Source organism: Triticum urartu, chromosome 4A, assembly GCF_056163025.1.
Source record: "Triticum urartu cultivar PI428250 chromosome 4A, HENAU_Tu73, whole genome shotgun sequence".
Lineage (NCBI taxonomy): Eukaryota > Viridiplantae > Streptophyta > Magnoliopsida > Poales > Poaceae > Triticum > Triticum urartu.
The window spans coordinates 598,040,392-598,066,425 of record NC_141876.1 but is presented as its reverse complement, the minus strand read 5'-3'; the positions used below and the strand labels follow the sequence as shown (position 1 = coordinate 598,066,425).

Genomic DNA, 26,034 nt, shown 5'->3' with positions numbered 1-26,034 from the left:
AGTCTAATTTGTTTATGTTACCGCCTAACAAACTCATCTAAGACTTGTGAGAAAACTCTCTCGGACACTAGGCTGGATTGTGGTACACTCGGAAAGAATCTCATCTTCAAACCTTTTTGTCTTTAGTGTACAATAACCAGTGGTTGATGAATTACATAGGTCAACTGGTGAAATCTCAATCTTTATGTAGAAAATTGTATATGTTGCATACCATTTTATATATCTAGTCACACCAAAGACACGGTAAGACAGCTTAGCATGAACCTTTTGGCACTATGGTCTTTGCAATATGTACTTGTGGCAATAACTTGATATCGTGTAAGCTCCTTCACGCACAAGTTTGCTTTTAAAAAAGTTTTGATTTGCATAATCCACCATTCATAAATTGTGAACAACCAAAAGGTTTTGTTGATCCCTCCTTTCCTAAACGTGCATGTGACCTCCCCCCACGCGCGGCAACAACTATAGTATTTTTTTGTGTCCAAGCATCGTTCGTTATTCCCTAACAAAAAACACGAGGGCATGTTATGCTCTTTCATTAATTTGGGCCACATCAAGAGAGATCTGGCTTGCAACTAGCGGCCTTGCACGCGCCCGATGGAATCTAGGTATGGTTAGACACAGCCATGGGCAACACAAACGCTCATTTGTTTAGTCCCACATCGGCCAGCCAGGGAGAGACGGTCTGGTTTATAAGGAAGAGCGCTACAGCTAGCATCGTCCCTTTGGGGACATCCAACAAAATTGGAACGATACAGAGAAGATTAGCATGGCCCCTGCGCAAGGATGACACGCACAAATCGAGAAATGGTCCAAATTTTTTTTAGATTTCCGCGCAAGTCCCTGGAGCCTTTTTTCTTGCACTTGCATGTGCAGCTATTCATACAGAAAGGCCCTTTAGTTTCCTTTCTCTATCAGAAGAGCACAACGAGGTTATTCCTAAACGTGCATGTGCCCTCCCCCCACGTGCGGCAACAACTATAGTATTTTTTTGTGTCAAGCATCGTTTGTTATTCCCTAACAAAAAACACGAGGGCCCATTATGCTCTTCCATTAATTTGGGCCACATCAAGAGAGATCCGGCTTGCAACTGGCGGCCTGCCACGCGCCCTATGGAAAGGCCCTGGGCAAAACAAACGCTCGTTTGTTTAGTCCCACATCGGCCAGCTGGGGAGAGTCGGACTGGTTTATAAGGCAGAGCACCGCAGCGAGCATCATCCCTGGAACGATACAAAGAAGATTAGCATGGCCCCTGCGCAAGGATGACACGCACAAATCGAGAAATGGTCCAAATTTTATTTGAGATTTTCCGCGCAAATCACTGGAGCCTTGTTTCTTGCACTTGCGTGTGCAGCTATTCGTACCGAAAGGCCCTTTAGTTTACTTTCTCTATCAGAGAAGTCCTCAATACTGCCTTTTTAAATTTCAATCCACACGCTTTCTCTTCTTTGTTATTGCAGATATAACCTTTCAGGAGTAAATTTTATCTTTTTAATCTATTATCACACGTTTATGGATTAGTCTTCCATTTCAGTCCTCCCACATGTAGTGTGTTCCTTCAATTTTTTATTGTCTTTGTTCCTTACCATCAACTGTGATTCAGTCATAACGCAAAAAAATGTGTTTCATTAGTCTAATTTGTTTATGTTACCACCTAACAAACTCATCTAAGACTTGTGAGAAAACTCTCTCGGACACTAGGCTGGATTGTGGTACACTCGAAAGAATCTCATCTTCAAACCTTTTTGTCTTTAGTGTACAATAACCAGTGGTCGATGAATTACATAGGTCAACCGGTGAAATCTCAATCTTTATGTAGAAAATTATATATGTTGCATACCATTTTATATATCTAGTCACACCAAAGACACGGTAAGACAGCTTAGCATGAACCTTTTGGCACTATGGTCTTTGCAATATGTACTTGTGGCAATAACTTGGTATCGTCTAAGCTCCTTCACGCACAAGTTTGCTTTTAAAAAAGTTTTGATTTGCATAATCCACCATTCATAAATTGTGAACAAGCAAAAGGTTTTGTTGATCCCTCCTTTCCTAAACGTGCATGTGCCCTCCCCCCATGCGCGGCAACAACTATAGTATTTTTTGTGTCCAAGCATCGTTCGTTATTCCCTAACAAAAAACACGAGGGCATGTTATGCTCTTTCATTAATTTGGGCCACATCAAGAGAGATCTGGCTTGCAACTAGCGGCCTGCCACGCGCCCGATGGAATCTAGGTATGGCTAGACACAGCCATGGGCAACACAAACGCTTGTTTGTTTAGTCCCACATCGGCCAGCCAGGGAGAGACGGTCTGGTTTATAAGGAAGAGCGCTGCAGCTAGCATCGTCCCTTCGGGGACATCCGATAAAATTGGAACGATACAGAGAAGATTAGCATGGCCCCTACGCAAGGATGACATGCACAAATCGAGAAATGGTCCAAATTTTTTTGAGATTTCCGCGCAAGTCCCTGGAGCCATTTTTCTTGCACTTGCATGTGCAGCTATTTGTACAGAAAGGCCCTTTAGTTTCCTTTCTCTATCAGAAGAGCACAAGGAGGTTATTCCTAAACGTGCATGTGCCCTCCCCCCACGTGCGGCAACAACTATATTATTTTTTTGTGTCAAGCATCGTTTGTTATTCCCTAACAAAAAACACGAGGGCCCATTATGCTCTTCCATTAATTTGGGCCACATCAAGAGAGATCCGGCTTGCAACTGGTGGCCTGCCACGCGCCCTATGGATAGGCCCTGGGCAAAACAAACGCTCGTTTGTTTAGTCCCACATCGGCCAGCCGGGGAGAGTCGGACTGGTTTATAAGGCAGAGCGCCGCTGCTAGCATCATCCCTGGAACGATACAAAGAAGATTAGCATGGCCCCTGCGCAAGGATGACACGCACAAATCGAGAAATGGTACAAATTTTATTTGAGATTTTCCGTGCAAATCACTGGAGCCTTGTTTCTTGCACTTGCGTGTGCAGCTATTCGTACCGAAAGGCCCTTTAGTTTACTTTCTCTATCATAGAGGTCCTCAATACTGCCTTTTTAAATTTTGATCCACACGCTTTCTCTTCTTTGTTATTGCAGATATAACCTTTCTGGAGTAACTTTTAGCTTTTTAATCTATTATCACACGTTTATGGATTAGTCTTCCGTTTCAGTCCTCCCACATGTAGTGTGTTCCTTCAATTTTTTATTGTCTTTGTTCCTTACCATCAACTGTGATTCGGTCATAACGCAAAAAATATGTTTCATTAGTCTAATTTGTTTATGTTACCGCCTAACAAACTCATCTAAGACTTGTGAGAAAACTCTCTCGGACACTAGGCTGGATTGTGGTACACTCGAAAGAATCTCATCTTCAAACCTTTTTGTCTTTAGTGTACAATAACCAGTGGTCGATGAATTACATAATTCATATATGTTGCATTCCATTTTATATATCTAGTCACACCAAATACACGGTAAGCCAGCTTAGCATGAACCTTTTGGCACAATGGTCTTTGCAATATGTACTTGTGGCAATAACTTGATATCGTCTAAGCTCCTTCACGCACAAGTTTGCTTTTAAAAAAGTTTTGATTTGCATAATCCACCATTCATAAATTGTGAACAACCGAAAGGTTTTGTTGATCCCTCCATTCCTAAACGTGCATGTGCCCTCCCCCCACACGCGGCAACAACTATAGTATTTTTTTGTGTCCAAGCATCGTTCGTTATTCCCTAACAAAAAACACGAGGGCATGTTATGCTCTTTCATTAATTTGGGCCACATCAAGAGAGATCTGGCTTGCAACTAGCGGCCTGCCACGCGCCCGATGGAATCTAGGTATGGCTAGACACAGCCATAGGCAACACAAACGCTCGTTTGTTTAGTCCCACATCGGCCAGCCGGGGAGAGACGGTCTGGTTTATAAGGAAGAGCGCTGCAGCTAGCATTGTCCCTTCGGGGACATCCGATAAAATTGGAACGATACAGAGAAGATTAGCATGGCCCCTGCGCAAGGATGACACGCACAAATCGAGAAATGGTCCAATTTTTTTTGAGATTTCCGCGCAAGTCCCTGGAGCCTTTTTTCTTGCACTTGCATGTGCAGCTATTCATACAGAAAGGCCCTTTAGTTTCCTTTCTATATCAGAAGAGCACAACGAGGTTATTCCTAAACGTGCATGTGCCCTCCCCCCACGTGCGGCAACAACTATAGTATTTTTTTGTGTCAAGCATCGTTTGTTATTCCCTAACAAAAAACACAAGGGCCCATTATGCTCTTCCATTAATTTGGGCCACATGAAGAGAGATCCGGCTTGCAACTGGCGGCCTGCCACGCGCCCTATGGAAAGGCCCTGGGCAAAACAAACGCTCGTTTGTTTAGTCCCACATCGGCCAGCCGGGGAGAGTCGGACTGGTTTATAAGGCAGAGCGCCGCAGCTAGCATCATCCCTGGAACGATACAAAGAAGATTAGCATGGCCCCTGCGCAAGGATGACACGCACAAATCGAGAAATGGTCCAAATTTTATTTGAGATTTTCCGCGCAAATCACTGGAGCCTTGTTTCTTGCACTTGCGTGTGCAGCTATTCGTACCGAAAGGCCCTTTAGTTTACTTTCTCTATCAGAGAGGTCCTCAATACTGCCTTTTTAAATTTCTATCCACACGCTTTCTCTTCTTTGTTATTGCAGATATAACCTTTCTGGAGTAACTTTTAGCTTTTTAATATATTATCACATGTTTATGGATTAGTCTTCCGTTTCAGTCCTCCCACATGTAGTGTGTTCCTTCAATTTTTTATTGTCTTTGTTCCTTATCATCAACTGTGATTCGGTCATAACGCAAAAAAAACATGTTTCATTAGTCTAATTTGATTATCTTACCACCTAACAAACTCATCTAAGACTTATGAGAAAACTCTCTCGGACACTAGTGCTGGATTCTGGTACACCCGAAAGAGTCTCTTCTTCAAACCTTTCTATCTTTAGTGTACAATTACTAGTGGTCGATGAATTACTTAGGTCACAAATGGTGAAATCTCAATCCTCATGTAGAAAAGTATATATGTTGCATACCATTTTATATATCTAGTCACACCAAATACACGGTAAGCTAGCTTAGCATGAACCTTTTGGCACTATGGTCTTTGTAATGTGTACTTGTGGCAACAACTTGATCGTCTAATCTCCTTCTCGCACAAGTTTGCTTTTCAAAAAGGTTTGCCATTTTGCATAATCCACCTTTCGTAAATTGTGAACAACCAAAAGGATTTGTTTATCGATCCTTTCCTAAACGTGCATGTGCCCTCCCCCCACATGCGGCAACAACTATAGTTTTCTTTTTAGTGTCCAAGCATCGCTCGTTATTCCCTCACCAAAAAAACACGAGGGTCCGTTATGCCCTTCCATTAATTTGGGCCACATCAAGAGATATCTGGCTTGCAACTGGAGGCCTGCCACGTGGCCGATGGAACAATCTAGGTATGGCTGGACACCGCCGTGGGCAACACAAACCCTCGTTGGTTCAGTCCCAGATCGGGCAGCCGGGGAGAGTCGGACTGGTTTATAAGGCAGAGCGCGGCAGCTAGCATCGTCCCTTCGGGGACATCCGATAAAATTGGAATGATACAGAGAAGATTAGCACGGCCCCTGCGCAAGGATGACATGCACAAATCGAGAAATGGTCCAAATTTTCTTGAGATTTTCCAGGCAAGTTACTAGAGCCTTTTTTCTTGCACTTGCGTGTGTAGCTATTCATACCAAAAGGCCCTTTAGTTTCCTTTCTCTATTAGAGAGGTCCTCAATATTGCCTTTTTAAATTTAGATCCACACGCTTTCTCTTCTTTGTTATTGCAAATATAACCTTTCTGTAGTAACTTTTAGCTTTTTAATCTATTATCACACGTTTCTGGATTAGTCTTCCGTTTCAGTCCTCCTACATGTAGTGTATTCCTTCAATTTTTTATTGTCTTTGTTCCTTACCCTCAACAGTGATTCCATCAAAAGCAAAAAAACATGTTTTATTAGACTAATTTCATTATGTTACCACCTAACAAACTCATCTAAGACTTGTGAGAAAACTCTCTCAGACACTAGTGCTGGATTCTTGTACACCCGAAAGAATCTCTTCTTCAAACCTTTCTATCTTTAGTGTACAATAACTAGTGGTCGATGAATTACGTAGGTCACAACTGGTGAAATCTCAATCTTCATGTAGAAAAGTATATATGTTGCATACCATTTTATATATCTAGTCACACCAAATACACGGAAAGCTAGCTTAGCATGAACCTTTTGGCACTATGGTCTTTGCAATGTGTACTTGTGGCAACAACTTGGTTGTCTAATCTCCTTCTCGCACAATTTTGCTTTTTAAAAAGGTTTGTAGTTTTGCATCATACACCTTTCATAAATTGTGAACAACCAAAAGGATTTGTTTATCCATCCGTTCCTAAACGTGCATGTGCCCTCCCCCCACGTGCGCCAACAACTATGGTTTTCTTTTTAGTGACCAAGCATCGCTCGTTATTCCCTCACGAAAAAACATGAGGGCCCGTTATGCTCTTCCATTAATTTTTGCCACATCAAGAGAGATCTGGCTTGCAACTGGAGCCCTCCCACGCGCCCGATGGAATCTAGGTATGGCTAGACACCACCGTGGGGCAACACAAACTCTTGTTTGTTTAGTCCCACATCGGCCAGGCGGGGAGAGTCGGACTGGTTTATAAGGCAGAGCATGGCAGCTCGCATCGTCCCTTTGGGGACATCTGATAAAATGGAACGATACAGAGAATATTAGCATGGCCCCTGCGCAAGGATGACACGCACAAATCGAGAAATGGTCCAATTTTTTTTGACATTTTCCACGCAAGTCACCTAAGCCTTCTTTTTTGCACTTGCGTGTGTAGCTATTCATACCCAAAGGCCCTTTAGTTTCCTTTCTCTATCAGAGAGGTCCTCAATACTGCCTTTTTAAATTTAGATCCACACGCTTTCTCTTCTTTGTTATTGCAGATATAATCTTTCTGTAGTAAATTCTAGCTTTTTAATCTACTATCACAAGTTTCTGGATTAGTCTTCCGTTTTAGTCCTCCTACATGTAGTGTATTCCTTCAATTCTTTATTGTCTTTGTTCCTTACCCTCATCCGTGATTCGGTCATAACGCAAAAAGACATGTTTCATTAGTCTAATTTGATTATGTTACCACCTAACAAACTCATCTAAGACTTGTGTGAAAACTCTGTCGGACACTAGGCTAGATTCTGGTACACCCGAAAGAATCTCTTCTTCAAACCTTTCTGTCTTTAGTGTACAATAACCAGTGGTCGATGAATTACGTAGATCACAACTAGTGAAATCTCAATCTTCTTGTAGAAAAGTATATATGTTGCATACCATTTTATATATCTAGTCACACCAAAGACACGGTAAGCTAGCTTAGCATGAACCTTTTGGCACTATAGTATTTGCAATATGTACTTGTGGCGATAACTTGATCGTCTAAGCTCCTTCACACACAAGTTTGCTTTTTAAAAAGTTTTGATTTGCATAATCCAGCATTCATAAATTGTGAACAACCAAAAGGATTTGTTGATCCCTCCTTTCCTAAACGTGCATGTGTCGTCCCCCCACGTGCGGCAACAACTATAGTATTTTTTGTGTCCAAGCACGGTTCGTTATTCCCTAACAAAAAACACGAGGGCATGTTATGCTCTTTCATTAATTTGGGCCACATCAAGAGAGAACCGGCTTGCAACTGGCGGCCCGCCGCGCGCCCGATGGCGTCTTGATTTGGCAGGACAACGCCATGGGCAAAACCACCGCTAGTTTTCTTAGTCCCACATCGGCCAGCCGGGGAGAGTCGGACTGGTTTATAAGGCAGAGCGCCGCGGCTAGCATCATCCCTTCGGGGACATCCAACAAGATTGGAACGATACAGAGAAGATTAGCATGGCCCCTGCGCAAGGATGACTCGCACAACTCGAGAAATGGTCCAATTTTTTTTGATTTCCCCGCAACTCCCTGTAGCCTTCTTTCTTGCACTTGCGTGTACAGCTATTCGTACAGAAAGGCCCTTTTGTTTCCTTTCTCTATCAGAAGGGTCCTCAATATTGCCTTTTTAAATTTAGATCCACACGCTCTCTCTTCTTTGTTACAGCAGATATAACCTTTCTGTAGTAAATTTTTAACTTTTTAATCTATTATCACATGTTTCTGGATTAGTCTTTAGTTTCAGTCCTCCTACATGTAGTGTATTCCTTCAACTTTTTATTGTCTTTGTTCCTTACCCTTAACTGTGATCCGGTCGTAATGCAAAAAAACATGTTTCATTAGTCTACTTTGATTATCTTACCACCTAACAAACTCATCTAAGACTTGTGAGAAAACTCTCTCGAACCTTAGTGCTGGATTCTGGTACACCCAAAAGAATCTCTTCTTCAAACCTTTCTATATTTATTGTACAATAACTAGTGGTCGATGAATTACATACGTCACAACTGGTGAAATCTCAATCTTCATGTAGAAAAGTATATATGTTGCATACCATTTTATATATCTAGTGACACCAAATACACGGTAAGTTTTGCATGAACCTTTTAGCACTATGGTCTTTGCAATGTGTACTTGTGGCAACAACTTGATCGTCTAATCTCCTTCTAGCCCAAGTTTGCTTTTCAAAAAAGTTTGTCGTTTTGCATAACCCACCTTTCATAAATTGTGAACAACGAAAAGGATTTGTTTATCCATCCTTTCCTAATTGTGCGTGTGCCCTCCCCCCCCCCCCACGTGCGGCAACAACTATAGTTTTCTTTTTAGTGTCGAAGCATCGCTCGTTATTCCCTCACAAAAAAAACACGAGGGCCCGTTTTGCTCTTCCATTAATTTGGGCCACATCAAGAGAGATCTGCTTGCAACTGGAGGCTTGCCATGCGCCCGATGGAACAGTCTAGGTATGGCTGGACACCACCGTGGGCAACACAAACCCTCGTTTGTTTAGTCCCACATCGGCCAGCCGGGGATAGTCGGACTAGTTTATAAGGCAGAGCGCGGCCGCTGGCATCGTCCCTTAGGGGACATCCGATAAAATTGGAACGATACAGAGAATATTAGCACGGCCCCTGCGCAAGGATGACACGCACAAATCGAGAAATGGTCCAAATTGTTTTGAGATTTTCCGCGCAAGTTACTGGAGCCCTTTTTCTTGCACTTGCGTGTGTAGCTATTCGTACCGAAAGGCCCTTTAGTTTCCTTTCTCTATCAGAGATGTCCTCAATATTGCCTTTTTAAATTTAGATCCACATGTTTTCTTTTTTGTGTCCAAGCATCGCTCGTTATTCCCTCACGAAAAAACATGAGGTCCCGTTATGCTCTTCCATTAATTTGGGCCACATCAAGAGAGATCTGGCTTGCAACTAGCGGCCTGCCACGCGCCCGATGGAATCTAGGTATGGCTAGACACCGCCATGGGCAACACAAACGCTCGTTTGTTTAGTCCCACGTCGGCCAGCCGGGGAGAGACGGACTGGTTTATAAGGCAGAGCGCAGCAGCTAGCATCGTCCCTTCGGGGACATCCAATAAAATTGGAACGATACAAAGAAGATTAGCATGGCCCCAACGCACGGATGACACGCACAAATCGACAAAATGGTCCATATTTTTTTGAGATTTTCCGCGCAAGTCACTGGAGCCTTCTTTCTTGCACTTGTGTGTGTAGCTATTCGTACCGAAAGGCCCATTAGTTTCCTTTCTCTATCAGAGCGGTCCTCAATACTGTGTTTTAATATTTAGATCCACATGCTTTCTCTTCTTTGTTATTGTAGATATAACCTTTCTGTAGTAACTTTTAGCTTTTTAATATATTATCACATGTTTATGGATTAGTCTTCCGTTTCAGTCCTCCCACATGTAGTGTGTTCCTTCAATTTTTTATTGTCTTTGTTCCTTACCCTCAACTGTGATTCGGTCATAACGCAAAAAAACATGTTTCATTAGTCTAATTTGATTATGTTACTACCTAACAAACTCATCTAAGACTTGTGAGAAAACTCTCTCGGACACTAGGCTGGATTCTGGTACACCCGAAAGAATCTCTTCTTCAAACCTTTCTGTCTTTAGTGCACAATAACCAGTGGTCGATGAATTATATAGGTCACAACTGGTGAAATTTCAATCTTCATGCAGAAAAGTATATATGTTGCATACCATTTTATATATATCTAGTTACACCAATGACACGGTAAGCTAGCTTAGCATGAACCTTTTGGCACTATGGACTTTGCAATACGTACTTGTGGTAATAACTTGATCGTCTAAGCTCCTTCACGCACAAGTTTGCTTATTAAAAAGTTTTGATTTGCATAATCCACCATTCATAAATTGTGAACAACCAAAAGGATTTGTTGATCCCTCCTTTCCTAAACATGCATGTGCCCTCCCCCCACGTGCGGCAACAACTATAGTATTTTTTTTGTGTCCAACCATCGTTCATTATACCCTAATAACAAAAAACACGAGGGCATGTTATGCTCTTCCATTAATTTGGGCCACATCAAGAGAGATCCGGCTTGCAACTGGCGGCCCGCCGCGCGACCGATGGTGTCTTGATTTGGCAGGACAACGCCATGGGCAAAACAAACGCTCATTAGTTTAGTCCCACATCATCCAGCCGGGGAGAGTCGGACTGGTTTATAAGGCAGAGCGCAGCAGCTAGCATCGTCCCTTCGGGGACATCCAATAAAATTGGAACGATACAGAGAAGATTAGCATGGCCCCAACGCACGGATGACACGCACAAATCGACAAAATGGTCCATATTTTTTTGAGATTTTCCGCGCAACTCACTGGAGCCTTCTTTCTTGCACTTGTGTGTGTAGCTATTCGTACCGAAAGGCCCATTAGTTTCCTTTCTCTATCAGAGCGGTCCTCAATACTGCGTTTTAATATTTAGATCCACATGCTTTCTCTTCTTTGTTATTGTAGATATAACCTTTCTGTAGTAACTTTTAGCTTTTTAATATATTATCACATGTTTATGGATTAGTCTTCCGTTTCAGTCCTCCCACATGTAGTGTGTTCCTTCAATTTTTTATTGTCTTTGTTCCTTACCCTCAACTGTGATTCGGTCATAACGCAAAAAAACATGTTTCATTAGTCTAATTTGATTATGTTACTACCTAACAAACTCATCTAAGACTTGTGAGAAAACTCTCTCGGACACTAGGCTGGATTCTGGTACACCCGAAAGAATCTCTTCTTCAAACCTTTCTGTCTTTAGTGTACAATAACCAGTGGTCGATGAATTATATAGGTCACAACTGGTGAAATTTCAATCTTCATGCAGAAAAGTATATATGTTGCATCTAGCATCGTCCCTTCGGGGACATCCAATAAAATTGGAGCGATACAGAGAAGATTAGCATGGCCCCTGCGCAAGGATGACATGCACAAATCGAGAAATGGTCAAAATTTTTTTGAGATTTCCGCGCATGTCCCTGGAGCCTTGTTTCTTGCACTTGCGTGTGCAGCTATTCGTACCGAAAGGCCCTTTAGTTTACTTTCTCTATCAGAGAGGTCCTCAATACTGCCTTTTTAAATTTTGATCCACACGCTTTCTCTTCTTTGTTATTGCAGATATAACCTTTCTGTAGTAACTTATTAGCTTTTTAATCTATTATCACATGTTTCTCGATTACTCTTCAGTTTCAGTCCTCCTACATGTAGTGTATTCCTTCAATTTTTTATTGTCTTTGTTCCTTACCCTCAACTGTGATTTCGTCAAAATGCAAAAAAACATGTTTCATTAGTCTAATTTGATTATCTTACCACCTAACAACTCATCTAAGACTTGTGAGAAAACTCTCTCGAACACTAGTGCTGGATTCTGGTACACCCGAAAGAATCTCTTCTTCAAACATTTCTATCTTTAGTGTACAATAACTAGTGGTCGATGAATTACGTAGGTCACAACTGGTGAAATCTCAATCTTCATGTAGAAAAGTATATATGTGGCATACCATTTTATATATCTAGGCACACCAAATACACGGTAAGCTAGCTTAGCATGAACCTTTTGGCACTATGGTCTTTGTAATGTGTACTTGTGGCAAAAACTTGGTTGTCTAATCTCCTTCTCGCACAAGTTTGCTTTTCAAAAAGGTTTGTCGTTTTGCATAATCCACCTTTCATATATTGTGAACAACCAAAAGGATTTGTTTGTCCATCCTTTCCTAAACGTGCATGGGCCCTCCCCCCACGTGCAGCAACAACTATAATTTTCTTTTTAGTGTCCAAGTATCACTGATTATTCCCTCACAAAAAAACACGAGGGCCCGTTATGCTCTTCCATTAATTTGGGCCACATTAAGAGAGATCTGGCTTGCAATTGGCGGCCTGCCACGCGCCCGATGGAATCTAGGTATGGCTAGACACCGCCGTGGGCAACACAAACGCTCGTTTGTTTAGTCCCACATCGGACAGCCGGGGAGAATCGGACTGGTTTATAAGGCAGAGCGCGGCAGTTAGTTATACGTGTCCAACGTATCTATAATTTTTGATTGCTCCATGCTATATTATCTACTATTTTGAATGTTTATGGGCTTTATTATACACTTTTATATCATTTTTTGGACTAACTTATTAACCCAGAGCCCACTGCTAGTTTATGTTTTTACCCTGTTTTAGAGTTTCGAAGAAAAGGAAATTCAAACGGAGTCCAATTGACCTGAAACTTCACGGAACTCATTTTTGGAAGGAAAGAAGCCCAGAAGACTTGGAGTGCAGTCGGGGGACCTGCGAGGAGGCCACGAGGCAGGGGGGCGCGCCCTCCACCCTCGTGGGCCCCTCGTGGCCCCCTGACGTATTTCTTCTGCCTATATATCTCCATATACCCTGAAAACATCTGTTAGCACAATAGATCGGGAGTTCCGCCGCCAGAAGCCTCCGTAGCCACCGAAAGCCAATCTAGACCCTTTCCGGCGCCCTGCCGGAGGGGCAACCCCTCTCCGGTGGCCATCTTCATCATCCCGGTGCTCTCCATGACGAGGAGGGAGTAGTTCTCCCTCGGGGCTGAGCGTATGTACTAGTAGCTATGTGTTTGATCTCTCTCTCTCTCTCGTGTTCTTGATTTGGCACGATCTTGATGTATCGCGAGCTTTGCTATTATAGTTGGATCTTATGTTTATCCTCCCCCTCTACTCTCTTGTAATGAATTGAGTTTCCCCTTTGAAGTTATCTTATCGGATTGAGTCTTTAAAGATTTGAGAACACTTGATGTATGTCTTGCCGTGCGTATCTGTGGTGACAATGGGATACCACGTGATTCACTTGATGTATGTTTTGGTGATCAACTTGTGGGTTCCGCCCATGAACCTATGCATAGGGGTTGGCACATGTTTTCGTCGTGATTCTCCGGTAGGAACTTTGGGGCACTCTTTGAGGTTCTACGTGTTGGTTGAATAGATGAATCTGAGATTGTGTGATACATATCGTATAATCATACCCACGGATACTTGAGGTGACATTGGAGTATCTATGTGACATTAGGGTTTTAGTTGATTTGTGTCTTAAGGTGTTATTCTAGTACGAACTCTAGGGCTGTTTGTGACACTTATAGGAATAGCCCAACGGTTTGATTGGAAAGAATAACTTTGAGGTGGTTTCGTACCCTACCATATTATCTTCGTTCGTTCTCCGCTATTAGTGACTTTGGAGTAACTCTTTGTTGCATGTTGAGGGATAGTTATGTGATCCAATTATGTTATTATTGTTGAGAGGACTTGCACTAGTGAAAGTATGAACCCTATGCCTTATTTCCACGCATTGCAATACTGTTTACGCTCACTTTTATCATTAGTTACCTTGCTGTTTTTATAATTTCAGATTACAAATACCTTTATCTACCATCCATATACCGCTTGTATCACCATCTCTTCGCCGAACTAGTGCACCTATACAATTTACCATTGTATCGGGTGTGTTGGGGACACAAGAGACTCTTTTTTATTTGGTTGCAGGGTTGCTTGAGAGAGACCATCTTCATCCTACGCCTCCCACGGATTGATAAACCTTAGGTCATCCACTTGAGGGAAATTTGCTAATGTCCTACAAACCTCTGCACTTGGAGGCCCAACAACGTCTACAAGAAGAAGGTTGTGTAGTAGACATCAAGATCTTTTCTGGCGCCGTTGCCGGGGAGGTTAGCGCTTGAAGGTATATCTTTAGATCTTGCAATCGAGTCTTTTACTTTCTTGTTTTATCACTAGTTTAGTTTATAAAAGAAAACTATAAAAAAAATGGAATTGAGTTTGTCTCATACGCTTTCGTGTATATGATGGAAAGGATAATTGTGCTCAAGTGCTAGAAGAAGAAATCTATAAAATGTTTGGCACTAAATATTTGAATGATGAGCATGATTGCAATGTTGTTAGTATGAATTCCTTGAATATCCATGATGCTAATGATATTCAAATCCACAAGCTTGGGGAAGCTATGTTTGATGAAGATGATATTTTTTGTCCCCCAAGCTTTGATGAGCAAATTTACTATGATGAAATCATGATTCCTATCTATGATGATTATTGTGATGACACGTATACTTTAAAGAATAATGATAACCATGAAACTTGTCATCTTGATCTTAATTTTCAATCACATTATAGTTATTTTGTTGAGTTTGCTCCCACTATCATTCTTGAGAAGAATTTTGCTTATGTGGAGAGTAATAAATTTTCTATGCTTGTAGAGCATGAAAAGAATGCTTTAGGTACTGGTTATGTTGTTGAATTCATTCATGATGCTACTGAAAATCATTATGAGGGAGGAATATATGCTTGTAGGAATTGCAATAATATCAAGTTTCCTCTCTCTGTGCTTAAAGTTTTGAAGTTATGCTTGTTTTACCTTCCTATGCAAGTTGATTCTTGTTCCCAAAAGTTATTTGCTCACAAAATCCCTATGCATAGGAAGTGGGTTAGACTTAAATGTGCTAGTCATATTCTTCATGATGCTCTCTTTATGTTACAATTCTTATCCTTCATGTGAGCATCATTGAAATCATCATGCCTAGCTAGGGGCATTAAACGATAGCGCTTGTTGGGAGGCAACCCAATTTTATTTTTTTTCCTTGCTTCTTGTTCCTGTTTAGTAATAAATAATTCATCTAGCCTCTGTTTAGATGTGGTTTTATGCTTTTAATTAGTGTTTGTGCCAAGTAGAACCTTTGGGAAGACTTGGGGAAAGTCTTGTTGATCATGCTGTAAAAAACAGAAACTTTAGCGCTCACGAGAATTGCTGCCATTTTTATTTGGAGAGTGATATTTAGTTAATTCTTTTTTAAGATGATTAATAGATAAATTACTCAGGTCCAGTAATTTATTTTAGATTTTATGAGTTCCAGAAGTATACGTTTGATCCATATTACTACAGACTGTTCTGTTTTTGACAGATTCTGTTTTTCATGTGATGTTTACTTATTTTGATGAATCTATGGCTAGTAAAATAGTTTATAAACCATAGAGAAGTTGGAATAAAGTAGGTTTAACACCAAATATAAATAAAGAATGAGTTCATTAGAGTACCTTGAAGTAGTGTTTTGTTTGCTTTCGCTAACGGAGCTTACGAGTTTTCTGTTAAGTTTTGTTTTGTGAAGTTTTCAAGTTTTGGGTAAGGATTCGATGGACTATAGAATAAGGAGTGGCAAGAGCCTAAGCTTGGGGATGCCCAAGGCACCCCAAGGTAATATTCAAGGACAACCAAGAGCCTAAGCTTGAGGATGCCCCAGAAGGCATCCCCTCTTTCGTCTTCGTTCATCGATAACTTTACTTGGAGCTATATTTTTATTCACCACATGATATGTGTTTTGCATGGAGCGTCAATTTATTTTGTTAGGATTTGCATGCTGTTATTTAGAACAATGTTTTGAATCTTTTATTTCAATAAAAGTGGCATTGATAGCCTTTACTATGCCTATTTTACTAGTATACATGTTGCTGTTTGAAAACAGAAAGTTTACCGCTGTTGCAATAATTCCCGAGAAAAGTCAGAATGTGATAAAATGTTGAAACCTTTTGCATATTAAGCTCAGATAAATTTAATACAGTGGGAATTACGTAGATCACAACTGGTGAAATCTCAATCTTCTTGTAGAAAAGTATATATGTTGCATACCATTTTATATATCTAATCACACCAAATACCTGGTAAGCTAGCTTAGCATGAACCTTTTGGCACCTTCGCTTTGCAATGTGTACTCGTGGCAACAACTTTGATCGTCTAATCTCCTTCTTGCACAAGTTTGCTTTTCAAAAAGGTTTTTCGTTTTGCATAATCCACCTTTCATAAATTGTGAACAACCAAAAGGATTTGTTTATCCATCCTTTCCTAAACGTGCATGTGCCCTCCCCCCACGTGCGGCAACAACTATAATTTTCTTTTTAGTGTCCAAGCATCGCTCGTTATTCCCTCACGAAAAAACACAAGGGCCTGCTATCCTCTTCCATTAATTTGGGACACATCAAGAGAGATCTGGCTTGCAACTGGAGGCCTGCCACGCGCCAGATGGAATCTAGGTATGGCTGGACACCGCCGTGGGCAACACAAACGCTCGTTTGTTTAGTCCCACATCGGCCAGCCGGGGAGAGTCGGACTGGTTTATAAGGCAGAGCGCGGCAGCTAGCACCGTCCCTTCGGGGACATCCGATAAAATTGGAACGATACAGAGAAGATTAGCATGGCCCCTGCGCAAGGATGACATGCACAAATGGAGAAATGGTCCAAATTTTATTTGAGATTTTCCGCGCAAATCACTGGAGCCTTGTTTCTTGCACTTGCGTGTGCATCTATTCATACCGAAAGGCCCTTTAGTTTCCTTTCTCTATCAGAGAGGTCCTCAATACTGCGTTTTAAAATTTAGATCCACATGCTTTCTCTTCTTTGTTATTGTAGATATAACCTTTCTGTAGTAACTTTTAGCTTTTTAATCTATTATCACACGTTTCTGGATTAGTCTTCCATTTCAGTCCTCCTACATGTAGTCTATTCCTTCAATTTTTTATTGTCTTTGTTCCTTACCCTCAACTATGATTCGGTCATAACGCAAAAAAACATGTTTCATTAGTCTAATTTGATTATGATACCACCTAACAAACTCATCTAAGACTTGTGAGAAAACTCTCTCGGACACTAGGCTGGATTCTGGTACACCCGAAAGAATCTCTTCTTCAAACCTTTCTGTCTTTAGTGTACAATAACCAGTGGTCGATGAATTATATAGGTCACAACTGGTGAAATCTCAATCTTCATGTAGAAAAGTATATATGTTGCATACCATTTTATATATCTAGTCACACCTTATACACGGTAAGCTAGCTTAGCATGAACCTTTTGGCACCTTCGCTTTGCAATGTGTACTCGTGGCAACAACTTTGATCGTCTAATCTCCTTCTTGCACAAGTTTGCTTTTCAAAAAGGTTTTTCGTTTTGCATAATCCACCTTTCATAAATTGTGAACAACCAAAAGGATTTGTTTATCCATCCTTTCCTAAACGTGCATGTGCCCTCCCCCCACGTGCGGCAACAACTATAGTTTTCTTTTTAGTGTCCAAGCATAGCTCCTTATTCCCTCACGAAAAAACACAAGGGCCCGTTATGCTCTTCCATTAATTTGGGACACATCAATAGAGATCTGGCTTGCAACTGGAGGCCTGCCACGCGCCAGATGGAATCTAGGTATGGCTGGACACCGCCGTGGGCAACACAAACGCTCGTTTGTTTAGTCCCACATCGTCCAGCTGGGGAGAGTCGGACTGGTTTATAAGGCAGAGCGCGGCAGCTAGCATCGTCCCTTCGGGGACATCCGCTAAAATTGGAACGATACAGAGAAGATTAGCATGGCCCCTGCGCAAGGATGACATGCACAAATCGAGAAATGGTCCAAATTTTATTTGATATTTTCCGCACAAATCACTGGAGCCTTGTTTCTCGCACTTGCGTGCGCAGCTATTCCTACAGAAAGGCCGTTTAGTTTCCTTTATCTATCAGATTGGTCCTCAATACTGCCTTCTTAAATTTAGATCCACACGCTTTTTCTTATTTGTTATTGCAGATACAACCTTTCTGTAGTAACTTTTTAGCATTTTAATCTATTATCACACGTTTCTAGATTAGTCTTCCGTTTCAGTCCTCCTACATGTAGTGTATTCATTGAATTTTTTTGTCTTTGTTCCTTGCCCTTAACCGTGATTCGGTCATAACATAAAAAACATGTTTCATTCGTCTAATATTATTATGTTACCACCTAACAAGCTCATCTAAGACTTGTGAGAAAACTCTCTCGGACACTAGTGCTGGATTCTGGTACACCCGAAAGAATCGCTTCTTCAAATCTTTCTGTCTTTAATGTACAATAACCAGTGGTCGATGGGTCACAATTGGTGAAATCTCAAACTTCATGTAGAAAAGTATATATGTTGCATACCATTTTATATATCTAGTCACACCAAAGACACGGTAAGCTAGCTTAGCATGAACCTTTTAGCACTATGGTCTATGCATTATGTACTTGAGGCAACAACTTGATCATCTAATCTACTTCTTGCAAAAGTTTGCTTTTTAAGAAGGTTTGTCGATTTGCATAATCAACCTTTCATAAATTGTGAACAATCAAAAGGATTTGTTGATGCCTGCTTTCCTAAACGTGCATGTGCCCTCCCCCCACGTGCAACAACAACTATAATATATTTTTGTGTCCAAGAATCGTTCGTTATTCCCTAACCAAAAAACACGACGGCCCGTTATGGTCTTCCATTAATTTGGGACACATCAAGAGAGATCTGGCTTGCAATTGGTGGCCCGCCGGCGCTCGATGGCATCTAGGTTTGGATGGACAGCGCCGTGGGCAAAACAAACGCTCGTTTGTTTAGTCCCACATCGGCAAGCCAGGGAGGGTCGGACTTGTTTATAAGGCACATCATGGCAGCTAGCATCATCCCTTCGGGGACATCCGATAAAATTGGAACGGTACAGACAAGATTAGAATGGCCCCTGCGCAAGCGCACAAATCGAGAAATGGTCCAATTTTTTTGAGATTTTCCACGCAAGTCCGTGGAGCCTTGTTTCTTGCACTTGTGTGTTCTGCTATTCCTACAGAAAGGCCCTTTAGTTTCCTTTCTCTATCAGAGAGGTCCTCAATACTGCCTTTTTAAATTTAGATCCACATGCTTTCTCTTCTTTGTTATTGCAATACAACCTTTATATAGTAACTTTTTAGCTTTTTAATCTATTATCACACGTTTCTGGATTAGTCTTCTATTTTAGTCCTTCTACATGTAGTGTATTGTTCAAAATATCTTCTTACATTCCAATAAATCAGTCGATTTATTGCTTACCGTTGTCTGACCGATAAGATAAATCGGCCGATAAATCAGCCGATATGTCGATAAACTGGCCGATTTACCCGTTATCATGAGTTGACTGATAAGTTCCTGATGAGCGATATCCCCAACATTGATGTAGTGTATTCCTTCAATTTTTTATTGTCTTTCTTCCTTACCCTTAACTGTGATTCGGTCATAACGCAAAAAAACATGTTTCACTTGACAATTTGATTATGTTACCACCTAACAAGCTCATCTAAGACTTGTGAGAAAACTCTCTCGGACACTAGTGTTGGATTCTGGTACACCTGAAAGAATTTGTTCTTCAAACCTTTCTATCTTTAGTGTAAAATAACTAGTGGTCGATGAATTACGTAGGTCACAACTGGTGAAATCTCAATCTTCATGTAGAAAAATATTTATGTTGCATACCATTTTATATATCTAGTCACACCAAAGATACGGTAAGCTAGCTTAGCTTGAACCTTTTGGCACTATGGTATTTGCAATATGTACTTGTGGCAACAACTTGATCATCTAATCTCCGTCTCGCACAAGTTTGCTTTTTTAAAATGGTTTGTTGATTTGCATAATCCACCTTTCATAAATTCTGAACAACCAAAAGGATTTCTTGATCCCTCCTTTCCTAAACGTGCATGTGCCCTCCACCCACGTCCGGCAACAACTATAGTTTTCTTTTTAGTGCCCAAGCATCATTCGTTATTCCCTAAGGAGAAAACACGAGGGCCCGTTATGTCTTCCATTTAATTGGGCCACATCAGGAGAGATCCGGCTTGAAACTGGCGGCCCGCCGCGTGCCCGATGGCATCTAGGATTGACTGGACAGCGGCGTGGGCAAAACAAACGCTCGTTTGTTTAGTCCCACATCGGCCAGTCGAGGAGAGTCGGACTGGGTTATAAGGCAGAGCGCGGCAGCTAGCATCGTCCCTTTGGGGACATCCATTAAAATTGGAACGATACAGAGAAGATTAGCATGGCCCCTGCGCAAGGATGACACGCACAAATCGAGAAATGGTCCAAATATTTTTGAGATTTTCCGTGCAAGTCATTGGAGCCTTCTTTCTTGCACTTGCGTGTGCTGCTATTCCTATAGAAAGGCCCTTTAGTTTCCCTTCTCTATCAAAGAGGTCGTCAATACTACCTTTTTAAATTTAGGTCCACACGATTTCTCTTGTTTGTTATTGCAGATACTACCTTTATGTAGTAACTTTTTAGCTTTTTAATCTATTATCACACGTTTCTGGATTAGTCTTCCGTTTCAGTCCTCCTACAAGTAGTGTATTTCTTCAATTTTTTATTGTCTTTGTTCCTTACCCTTAACTGTGATTAGGTCATAACGCAAAAAAAACATGTTTCATTACTCTAATTAGATTATCTTACCACCTAACAAACTCATCTAAGACTTGTGAGAAAACTCTCTCGGACACTAGTGCTGGATTCTTGTACACCCGAAAGAATCTCTTCTTCAAACATTTCTATCTTTAGTGTACAATAACTAGTGGTCGATGAATTACGTAGGTCACAACTGGTGAAATCTCAAACTTCATGTAGAAAAGTATATATGGTGCATACCATTTTATATATCTAGTCACACAAAAGACACGGTAAGCTAGCTTAGCATGAACCTTTTGGCACTATGGTCTTTGCAATATGGTACTTGTGGCAACAACTTGATCGTCTAATCTCCTTCTCGCACAAGTTTTCTTTTTAAAAAGGTTTGTCATTTTGCATAATCCACCTTTCATAAATTGTGAACAACCAATACGATTTGTTTATCCATCCTCTCCTAAACGTGCTTGTGCCCTCCCCCCACGTGCGGCCACAACTATAGTTTTGTTTTTAGTGTTCAAGCATCGTTCATTATTCCCTCAAGAAAAAACACGAGGGCCCGTTATGCTCTTCCATTAATTTGGGACACATGAAGAGATATCTGGCTTGCAACTGGCGGCCTGCCACGAGCCCGTTGGAATCTAGGTATGGCTGGACACCGCCGTGGGCAACAGAAACGCTCGTTTGTTTAGTCCCACATCGGCCAGCCGGGGAGAGTCGGACTGGTTTATAAGGCAGAGCGCCGCAGCTAGCACCGTCCCTTCGGGGACATCCGATAAAATTGGAACGATACAGAGAAGATTAGCATGGCCCCTGCACAAGGATGACATGCACAAATCGAGAAATGGTCCAATTTTTTTGAGATTTTCCGCGCAAGTCACTAGAGCCTTCTTTCTTGCACTTGCGTGTGTAGCTATTCGTACCGAAAGGCCCTTTAGTTTCCTTTCTCTATCAGAGAGGTCCTCAATACTGCCTTTTTAAATTTAGATCCACACGCTTTCTCTTCTTTGTTATTGCAATCTAACCTTTATGTAGTAACTTTTTAGCTTTTTAATCTATTATCACACGTTTCTGGATTAGTCTTCCGTTTCAGTCCTCCTACATGTAGTGCATTGTACAAAATATCTTCTGATATTTCGGTAAATCTGTCGATTTATCTCTTAACATTGTCTCATCGATAAGATAAATCGGCCGATAAATCAGCCGATATGGCGATAAATAGGATGATATGCTGATAAACTAGCCGATTTACCCCTTATCATGAGTTAACCGATAAGTTCCCGATAAGCGATATCCACAACATTAATGTAGTGTATTCCTTCAATTTTTTATTGTCTTTGTTTGTTACCCTAACTGTGATTCGGTCATAACGCAAAAAAACATGTTTCATTCGGACAATTTGAATATATTACCACCTAACAAGCTCATCTAAGACTTGTGAGAAAACTCTCTCGGACACTAGTGCTAGATTCTAGTACACCCGAAAGAATCTCTTCTTCAAACCTTTCTAATTTGAGTGTACAATAACTAGTGGTCGATGAATTACTTAGGTCACAACTGCCGAAATCTCAATCTTCATGTAGAAAAGTATTTACGTTGCATACCATTTTATATATCTAGTCACATCAAAGACACGGTAGGCTAGCTTAGCATGAACCTTTTGGCACTATTTGTCTTTGCAATATGTACTTGTGGTAACAACTTGATCGTCTAATCTCCTTCTCGCACAAGTTTGCTTTTTTAAAAAGGTTTGTCGATTTGCATAATCCACCTTTAATAAATTGTGAACAACCAAAAGGATTTGTTGATCCTCCTTTCCTAAACGTGCATGTGCCCTCCCCCCACGTGCGGGAAAAACTATAGTTTTCTTTTTAGTGTCCAGGCATCTTTCGTCATTCCCTAACGAAAAACATGAGTGCCCGTTATGCTCTTCCATTATTTTGGGCCACATCAAGATAGATCCAGCTTGCAACTGGCGGCCCGCCGCGCGCCCGATGGCGTCTAGGTTTGGCTGGACAGCGCCGTGGGTAAAACAAACGCTCGTTTGTTTAGTCCCACATCGGCCAGTCGGGGACAGTCGGACTTGGTTATAAGGCAGAGCGCGCCAGCTAGCACCGTCCCTTCGGGGACATCCGATAAAATTGGAACGATACAGAGAAGATTAGCATGGCCCCTGCGCAAGGATGACACGCACAAATCGAGAAATGGTCCAAATTTTTTTGAGGTTTTCCGCGAAAGTCCGTGGAGCCTTCTTTCTTGCACTTGTGTGTGCTGCTATTCTTACAGAAAGGCCCTTTAGTTTCCTTTCTCTATCGGAGAGGTCCTCAATACTTCCTTTTTAAATTTAGATCCACATGCTTTCTCTTTTTTCTTATTGCAATACAACCTTTATGTAGTAACTTTTTAGCTTTTTAATCTATTATCACATGTTTCTGAATTAGTCTTCCGTTTCAGTCCCCCTACATGTTGTGCATTGTTCAAAATTTCTTCTAATATTCCGATAAATCGGTCGATTTATTGCTTACCATAGTTTGACCGATAAGATAAATCGGCCGATAAATCAGCCGATATGGTGATAAATCGGTTGATATGCCGATAAACTGGCTGATTTACCCCTTATCATGAGTTGGCCGATAAGTTCCCGATAAGCGATATCCCCAACATTGATGTAGTTTATTCCTTCAATTTTTTATTGTCTTTGTTCCTTACCGTTAACTGTGATTCGGTCATAATGCAAAAAAACATGTTTCACTTTGACAATTTCATTATGTTACCACCTAACAAGCTCATCTAAGACTTGTGAGAAAACTCTCTCGAACACTAGTGCTGGATTCCGGTACACCCGAAAGAATCTCTTCTTCAAATCTTTCTATCTTTCGTGTACAATAAATAGTGATCGATGAGTTACGTAGGCACAACTGGTGAAATATCAATCTTCATGTAGAAAAGTATTTATGTTGCACACCTATTTATATATCTAGTCACACCAAAGACACGGTAAGCTAGCTCAGCATGAACCTTTTGGCACTATGGTGTTTGCAATATGTACTTGTGCAAACAACTTGATCGTCTAATCTCCTTCTCGCACAAGTTTCCTTTTTAAAAAGGTTTCTCGATTTGCATAATCCACCTTTCATAAATTGTGAACAACCAAAAGGATTTGTTGATCCCTCCTTTCCTAAACATGCATGTGCCCTCCCCCCACGTGCTGCAACTACTATCATATTCTTTTTAGTGTTCGAGCATCGTTCGTTATTCCCTAACGAAAAAACATGAGAGCCCGTTATGCTCTTCCATAAATTTGGGCCACATCAAGAGAGATCCGGCTTGCAATTGGCGGCCTGCTGCGCACCCGATGGAATATAGGTTTGGGTGGATAGTGTCGTGGGCAAAACAAACGCTCGTTTTTTTAGTCCCACATCGGCCAGCCGGGGAGAGTCGGCCTGGTTTATAAGGCACAGCGCGGTAGCTAGCATCGTCCCTTCGGGGACATCCGATAAAATTGGAATGTTACAGAGAAGATTAGCATGGCCCCTGCGCAAGGATGACACGCACAAATCGAGAAATGGTCCAATTTTTTTGAGATTTTCCGCGCAATTCCCTGGAGCCTTCTTTCTTGCATTTGCGTGTGCAGCTATTCATACAGAAAGGCCCTTTAGTTTCCGTTCTCTATCAGAAAGGTCCTCAATATTGCCTTTTTAAACTTAGATCCACACGCTTTCTCTTCTTTGTTATAGCAGATATAACCTTTCTGTAGTAACTTTTTAGCTTTCTAATCTATTATCACATGTTTCTGGATTAGTCTTCTGTTTCAGTCCTCCCACATGTAGTGTGTTCCTTCAATTTTTTATTGTCTTTGTTCCTTACTCTTAACTGTGATTCGGTCATAACGCAAAAAAACATGTTTCATTAGTCTAATTTGATTATATTACCACCTAACAAACTCATCTAAGACTTGTGAGAAAACTCTCTCGGACACTAGTACTGGATTCTGGTACACCCGAAAGAATCTCTTCTTCAAACCTTTCTATCTTTAGTGTACAATAACTAGTGGTCGATGAATTACATAGGTCACAACTGGTGAAATCTCAATCTTCATGTAGAAAATTATATATGTTGCATACCATTTTATATATCTAGTCACACTAAATACATGGTAAGCTAGCTTAGCATGAACCATTTGGCACTATGGTCTTTGCAATATTTACCTGTCGCAACAACTTGATCGTCTAATCTCCTTCACACACAAGTTTGCTTTTTAAAAAGGTTTGTCGATTTGCATAATCCACCTTTCATAAATTGTGAACAACCAAAAGGATTTGTTGATCCCTCCTTCCCTAAATGTGCATGTGCCCACCCCCCACGTGCGGCAACAACTATAGTATTCTTTTTAGTGTCCAAGCATCGTTCGTTGTTCCCTAACGAAAAAACACGAGGGCCTGTTATGCTCGTCCATTTATTTGGGCCACATCATGAGAGATCTAGCTTGCAACTAGCGCCACGCCGTGCGCCCGATGGTGTCTAGGTTTGGATGGACAGTGTTGTGGGAAAAACAAACGCTCGTTTGTTTTGTCCCACATCGGCTAGCCGAGGAGAGTCGGACTGGTTTATAAGGCAGAGCGCGGCAGCTAGCATCGTCCCTTCAGGGACATCCGATAAAAATTGGAACGATACAGAGAAGATTAGCATGGCCCCTGCGCAAGGATGACACACACACACATCATGAAATATGCCCTAGAGGCAATAATGAAGTTCTTATTTATATTTCCTTATATCATGACAAATGTTTATTAATCGTGCTAGAATTGTATTAACCGGAAACTTGATACATGTGTGAATACATAGACAATACACAGTGTCCCTAGTAAGCCTCTACTGGACTTGCTCGTTAATCAAATATGGTTAATTTTCCTAACCGTAGACATGTGTTGTCATTTGATGAACGGGATCACATCATTAAGAGAATGATGTGATGGACAAGACCCATCTGTTAGCTTAGCATAATGATCGTCAAGTTTTATTGCTATTGCTTTCTTCATGACTTATACATATTACTTTGACTATGATATTATGCAACTCCTGGATACCGGAGGAATGCCTTGTGTGCTATCAAATGCCAGAACGTAACTAGGTGATTATAAAGATGCCCTACAGGTATCCCCGAAGGTGTTTGTTGAGTTGGCATAGATCGAGATTAGGATTTCTCACTCCGAGTATCGGAGAGGTATCTCTGGGCCCTCTCGGTAATGCACATCATGATAAGCCTTGCAAGCAATGTGACTAATGATTTAGTTGCGGGATGATGCATTACGGAGCGAGTAA

General features: G+C 41.2%; 20 non-coding genes and 1 pseudogene across 20 annotated transcripts; all 21 read left to right on the top strand.

Moving 5' to 3' along the window:
• Positions 1-719: 719 nt before the first annotated feature.
• LOC125555215 (U6 spliceosomal RNA) lies at positions 720-822 on the top strand. The gene has a single exon (XR_007304649.2). It is a non-coding gene; the product is annotated as a U6 spliceosomal RNA (small nuclear RNA).
• Positions 823-1,199: 377 nt separating this feature from the next.
• On the top strand, positions 1,200-1,298 carry LOC125555055 (U6 spliceosomal RNA). The gene has a single exon (XR_015602337.1). It is a non-coding gene; the product is annotated as a U6 spliceosomal RNA (small nuclear RNA).
• A 1,049-nt stretch (positions 1,299-2,347) lies between these two features.
• LOC147977068 (U6 spliceosomal RNA) lies at positions 2,348-2,450 on the top strand. The gene has a single exon (XR_015602368.1). It is a non-coding gene; the product is annotated as a U6 spliceosomal RNA (small nuclear RNA).
• Positions 2,451-2,821: 371 nt separating this feature from the next.
• Positions 2,822-2,926, top strand: LOC125555050 (U6 spliceosomal RNA). The gene has a single exon (XR_007304508.2). It is a non-coding gene; the product is annotated as a U6 spliceosomal RNA (small nuclear RNA).
• A 1,015-nt stretch (positions 2,927-3,941) lies between these two features.
• Positions 3,942-4,044, top strand: LOC125555218 (U6 spliceosomal RNA). Its single transcript, XR_007304653.1, has one exon. It is a non-coding gene; the product is annotated as a U6 spliceosomal RNA (small nuclear RNA).
• Positions 4,045-4,415: 371 nt separating this feature from the next.
• LOC125555052 (U6 spliceosomal RNA) lies at positions 4,416-4,520 on the top strand. Its single transcript, XR_007304510.2, has one exon. It is a non-coding gene; the product is annotated as a U6 spliceosomal RNA (small nuclear RNA).
• A 1,062-nt stretch (positions 4,521-5,582) lies between these two features.
• LOC125555037 (U6 spliceosomal RNA) lies at positions 5,583-5,685 on the top strand. Its single transcript, XR_007304494.1, has one exon. It is a non-coding gene; the product is annotated as a U6 spliceosomal RNA (small nuclear RNA).
• Positions 5,686-6,741: 1,056 nt separating this feature from the next.
• LOC147977067 (U6 spliceosomal RNA) lies at positions 6,742-6,843 on the top strand. Its single transcript, XR_015602325.1, has one exon. It is a non-coding gene; the product is annotated as a U6 spliceosomal RNA (small nuclear RNA).
• A 1,048-nt stretch (positions 6,844-7,891) lies between these two features.
• Positions 7,892-7,994, top strand: LOC125555047 (U6 spliceosomal RNA). The gene has a single exon (XR_007304505.2). It is a non-coding gene; the product is annotated as a U6 spliceosomal RNA (small nuclear RNA).
• Positions 7,995-9,053: 1,059 nt separating this feature from the next.
• LOC125555040 (U6 spliceosomal RNA) lies at positions 9,054-9,156 on the top strand. Its single transcript, XR_007304497.2, has one exon. It is a non-coding gene; the product is annotated as a U6 spliceosomal RNA (small nuclear RNA).
• A 392-nt stretch (positions 9,157-9,548) lies between these two features.
• Positions 9,549-9,652, top strand: LOC125555048 (U6 spliceosomal RNA). The gene has a single exon (XR_007304506.2). It is a non-coding gene; the product is annotated as a U6 spliceosomal RNA (small nuclear RNA).
• Positions 9,653-10,707: 1,055 nt separating this feature from the next.
• On the top strand, positions 10,708-10,811 carry LOC147977066 (U6 spliceosomal RNA). The gene has a single exon (XR_015602329.1). It is a non-coding gene; the product is annotated as a U6 spliceosomal RNA (small nuclear RNA).
• Positions 10,812-11,360: 549 nt separating this feature from the next.
• Positions 11,361-11,463, top strand: LOC125555034 (U6 spliceosomal RNA). The gene has a single exon (XR_007304491.2). It is a non-coding gene; the product is annotated as a U6 spliceosomal RNA (small nuclear RNA).
• Positions 11,464-16,668: 5,205 nt separating this feature from the next.
• Positions 16,669-16,771, top strand: LOC125555224 (U6 spliceosomal RNA). The gene has a single exon (XR_007304660.2). It is a non-coding gene; the product is annotated as a U6 spliceosomal RNA (small nuclear RNA).
• A 1,056-nt stretch (positions 16,772-17,827) lies between these two features.
• LOC125555221 (U6 spliceosomal RNA) lies at positions 17,828-17,930 on the top strand. Its single transcript, XR_007304656.2, has one exon. It is a non-coding gene; the product is annotated as a U6 spliceosomal RNA (small nuclear RNA).
• A 1,043-nt stretch (positions 17,931-18,973) lies between these two features.
• On the top strand, positions 18,974-19,069 carry LOC125555057 (U6 spliceosomal RNA; annotated as a pseudogene).
• A 1,237-nt stretch (positions 19,070-20,306) lies between these two features.
• Positions 20,307-20,409, top strand: LOC125555029 (U6 spliceosomal RNA). Its single transcript, XR_007304485.1, has one exon. It is a non-coding gene; the product is annotated as a U6 spliceosomal RNA (small nuclear RNA).
• A 1,059-nt stretch (positions 20,410-21,468) lies between these two features.
• On the top strand, positions 21,469-21,571 carry LOC125555217 (U6 spliceosomal RNA). Its single transcript, XR_007304652.2, has one exon. It is a non-coding gene; the product is annotated as a U6 spliceosomal RNA (small nuclear RNA).
• A 1,257-nt stretch (positions 21,572-22,828) lies between these two features.
• On the top strand, positions 22,829-22,931 carry LOC125555214 (U6 spliceosomal RNA). The gene has a single exon (XR_007304648.1). It is a non-coding gene; the product is annotated as a U6 spliceosomal RNA (small nuclear RNA).
• A 1,258-nt stretch (positions 22,932-24,189) lies between these two features.
• On the top strand, positions 24,190-24,292 carry LOC125555032 (U6 spliceosomal RNA). The gene has a single exon (XR_007304489.1). It is a non-coding gene; the product is annotated as a U6 spliceosomal RNA (small nuclear RNA).
• A 1,056-nt stretch (positions 24,293-25,348) lies between these two features.
• On the top strand, positions 25,349-25,451 carry LOC125555049 (U6 spliceosomal RNA). The gene has a single exon (XR_007304507.2). It is a non-coding gene; the product is annotated as a U6 spliceosomal RNA (small nuclear RNA).
• Positions 25,452-26,034: the final 583 nt, after the last annotated feature.